A 4,434-nucleotide genomic window follows, 5' to 3' on the forward strand; every position below is an offset into this window, starting at 1 on the left:
TTTTTTTAATTTAAAATTATAATATTAAAATATTAAAATTTCAAGTTTCAAAACATTATAATTTTATTGTAATAAAAAAAATCATTTCCTTATAAACAACAACACCAGTATAAAGAACCATACCCTCAAAACAACACCACCACCAATATAAAGAACCATAGTATTACAAAGGAGCACAACAATAATCATAAACATATACTTATTTATCATCAATTTATGGATTGTTGTTTACAGTCAACCTGATAGATTACCCTAAATACAAAGTTAGGTAGACTAGCCTCCATGGGGGGATATGTGCTATTTATTTATCACTTATTATACTCCTAGAAGTATAAACGATATGTCAATTACAGCAGCTTCAATAGTTTACTCCACGTGTTCTTTGGCATACTTTGGGATTGATAAAGAAAGTAGAGAGATGTTGTACAACCTTAGTCATGGGGTCTTGTGGATCTTGAAATGATCCAATACAGTTTTCTTTATCAATCCCTGGCTCCAAAAAACTCCAAGGAATTCGTCAAACCTATGTCCACGGTACTGAGCTGGATGCGCTTCATCAACCATGGATGGTGCAGGAGCAATAAACGCATCCACTGAAGGATTGTAAAACGTAGGAATTGATATACGTGCACTCGCCGCGTTTGTTACTGCTCGATGCTCAACACTCCTGAATCTCCCATTGCTGATCACCTTTTTGATATATTCAAATCACAAAAAGGAACTCACAAGTATCATGATTAAGTCTATCTGCAACTTTTACAAAGATTGAAAACTATGTTTTATGGGATCTGCGTAGTTTTTACAAACCTGCAATTGATCTCCCAAGTTGACAACGAAGGCATTACGTACTGGTTCTACAGCAACCCACTTTCCATTTTTTAGAACTTGCAGGCCGCTCACATCGCCTTGCATCAAAACAGTGATGCCCCCACCGTCTCTATGGCCTGGTATACCAAGGGTAAGATCTGGATTTGGGCATGGAGGATAATAATTTATAACCATCAATTGGTCGTGTTTTCCAAATGTTTTATCCAGGTAATCAGACTCCAGCTCTAGAGCTTCTGAGATGGCTGTCAGCAACTTTAAGCATAGTGCTCTCATCTCCAAAGCGTACTTGCCAGCGATCTCCCTGTGAAAAAAAAGAAGGCAAAAGCTAAATCATAACAAGTTACATGACATATCCGATGAGTTGTGTCTAAAAAATTGCTGTTTACCGACCTGTAGGCCGCAGTTTTTTGAGGCCAAGAACCGATGACTTCTTCTAAAGGATGACAAGGATGTCTGAGATAGTCCTTCCAGTCATGGACTTTCTCTTTGCTAACATTCGTGCTGGCCGAGAGCCGAACGAGCTGCCCTTGGGTTCTCTGAGTAAAGACATGCTCGAACTTCCACGGGCATTTCGAAGAATTCTTTGGCGATATCCATCATGCTTTTCATGACAGTCTCTGGCATGCCATGGTTCACTATCTGTTCTTCACCGTATCAACCATATTGTGGTCAACAAAATATACAGTCACTGAAATATTCAACTTCATGCTCACTCGGTATATTAATTCCAGTATATGACTAACTATTAAAGAAATTCCATTATATGATCAGCTATTTCTGGATCATAGATCTAGTATTTTATGGAACAATTTTATTAGTGGATAGTTGAATTTGAAACAAGAATTTGGTAGCTTTTAAAACCATCCAGCTTTTCAAAATAATTCCAAACCATTAACCAATAAAAAGTAAATTTGTGTTTCACTCACTCCATTTATTTTTATCGGTGTTCCAAAAACTGGCAACATTAAAGAAAAGTCATGAGGATGAAAAACTGTTAGGGTTTGACATATATACCTGGAAAAATCCATCCTCCTCACAGGCACTGCTGATTTGTTGGAGTACCTTTGTTCTGTTAGGGCCATCTAGATCTTTGAGATCCACCACCCGAATGCTGTCAGAATAACAGACCTCAGACATGCAAGGGCGTTCGTTGGGAGGCAGGATAAACTTCTCCTGGACTTGAAGATTGTTAACTCCATTCGACATTAGCTTCTCAATAATTCCACTCAGACCATCATGATTCTGCTCAACTGGAATTGCAGATGCCATCGTTCTTTCTTTTCTTTGCGTATTGAGGCTCAACACACTTTTCACTGGAATAAGTTTCCCAACGCTATATATAGAAAATTTCTTTGGTTGATGCTTGAATTGGTCAACTATATTGTCGTTGTCCACAATAAATAGCTCAATATTTTATAATTTTTTCATCTTCTGTCAAACACACGAGATGCCTTCAATTCAAAACCCCGGCCTTCCCTTTTTTCAGTAAGAAAGAAAAACTCTATTATATTCATAGATATTCGGAGTATATTCATAGAGATTATGAAAAAAAACTATAAGATCCCAAAAACATACAAGACAGAGGGATGATATAGATCTATATTAGATCAGAATATGACAAAATACTATCTCTGGACATATCAAAATAATATAACGATATGTTGAATACTAGCATCTGAAATAGATGAAGATGATAGAACATGATGAAACACAGAGGAAATATAGAATATAACATGTTCATGCTGCGTACCATATATGAGGATCAAAAATATTGAAGAAGCAGGTTTATACAACGTACCAAACATGAGAAGAGAGTTACTTATGCTATGTACTGGGGAGGCAGAATTCTTGAATGTTGTGCCGAATTTCTCCAACAGTGATGTGTTGGAAGGAACTAATTCCAACTACACACAGCAATAATTCAACAGAAGCTTTAAATGCTAGATCTAGAATTCAACAAATGTATTAAATGTAGTTTCTAGAGATCGTTGACAAAATGGGCAAGCTTCCTGAAGAAGCCACCACCCCATTAGACTCCAGAAAGTAATGTATAAAAACCTGTTCAGCAGATGAATGAAGACAAGTTGCAAGTTTCTGTGTTTATGTGTGAGTTGTATAATCTCTGAATGGTATCAGCGCTGAGGGTTTGAGCTCGGTGTGTAATGCATTTGTATTTCGGGGTTGCCGAATCGCCCATCATTGCGTCAGCGCAGCTTGTTGTGAGTGCTGAGTGCCGCTGCCGCTGAGGAGTGCTGAGTGCCGCTGAGTTCTGTTGGAGATGCCAAGAGCTCTGAGTGCCGCTAGGGTGCTACTGAGTGCCACTGGGAGGAGTGTCGTTGTTTGAGTGCTGCAGGAGTGTGAGTGTTGCGTGAGGGGAGCCAAAGTTTGCTTGTTTTCTGCGAAGGTTTCAGCTTAGTTTCACATCTCAAGGCTGGTCTGCGCTTGGAGGAGAAGATTGACTGTGTGTTGTGTTCTGAGTTTGAGGGTTTCCACTGTATCTACTGTGTGAGGAAGAGCGAGCGTTGTGAAAGTGCCACCGTATGAGGATCTAGTGTGCTTAAAGAACTGTTGTGCGTGTGCCACCATGTGAGGAGCCAGTGTGGCTTGAACCGTTGTATGAGGAGGGCGCCGATTTGCCAGCCCATTTGAGCCATTGTGTGAAGCTGTGTAGAGGAGCAGTGGCGTGGAGGAGCCGCCTTGAGAATCAGCCAGCAAAGGCTGTAAGGAGAAGTGGACCGTAGAATCCATAGCTTGAGAAAAAGAGGTGACCTGTGAGGTCGCAGAGCAGGTGTGAGGATGAGTTGTGAAGAGCTATGAGATAGCTCAGTGAGTGTTGTGAGTTGGAGCTGTGTGCTCTGAGTTGGAGTTAACAGTCAGAGCTCGGTGGTGTAAGCTGGAGTGCTGTTGAAAGAGCCAAGTGAGCTGTGAGAAGATCTGAGCTCAGGTGAGCTATGTTTGTCCAAGGTTGTGAGGGCTCTATGGTGTGAAATACAAGTAGAGTCTGCCCGTGGTATGTAGATTGGTGCGGCCAATCAAGCCGCACTGTGGAGTGCGTAGTCTGCTGTGATTAACTGGTTAGAGGAGCCATTGAGCTGCGGCATTGAGCGCTTCCTAGAAGTGTTGATGTCGTGTTTGTGTTGGTTGTTAGAGCGCTGAGGTGGGTGCCAAGAGGAGGCGTTGTTAAAAGGAGCGTGTGATTGTTGTGTGACTAAGCGCTAAGTAATGTTGTTATGCTGCCATTAAGTAAAAGTGCAACACTGTCAAGGAAGATTGCAGCCCATGGAAAGTATTTGTAGAGTGGAAGCCCCAGAAATCCATTCGAATGTGAAGGAGCCTCGAAGCCGAGGAATTTCAACGAAGAGTGCCGAGGAGAGCCAAGGATTTATGCTATGTGTTTCGAAAAGTGAGGCAGAGAAGAGCATGGAATTTCTTTGTGAGCAATCTGACTGAGAGAAAAAGATCGCTGCGAGACATGCAACGTGGTGCTTTGAGTGTGGATTCTGTTTTAAGCAATTTTGCTCTTACCGACTTGGTGAAGTCTGTTGCTAAGTCTATTATGTGAAGATTAGTGAGGTTGTTTCTGCCTGTTGTGGATCACAACGTCTT

At 41.1% G+C, this 4,434-nt stretch overlaps 1 pseudogene; it reads right to left on the minus strand.

The window, feature by feature from the left end:
- Positions 1-435: 435 nt before the first annotated feature.
- Positions 436-2,097, minus strand: LOC149147636 (protein DMR6-LIKE OXYGENASE 1-like; annotated as a pseudogene).
- Positions 2,098-4,434: the final 2,337 nt, after the last annotated feature.

Source organism: Pinus tabuliformis, chromosome 9 (assembly GCF_031772625.1).
Source record: "Pinus tabuliformis cultivar Carrire ecotype Pingquan chromosome 9, CPIR1, whole genome shotgun sequence".
Classification (NCBI taxonomy): Eukaryota; Viridiplantae; Streptophyta; class Pinopsida; order Pinales; family Pinaceae; genus Pinus; species Pinus tabuliformis.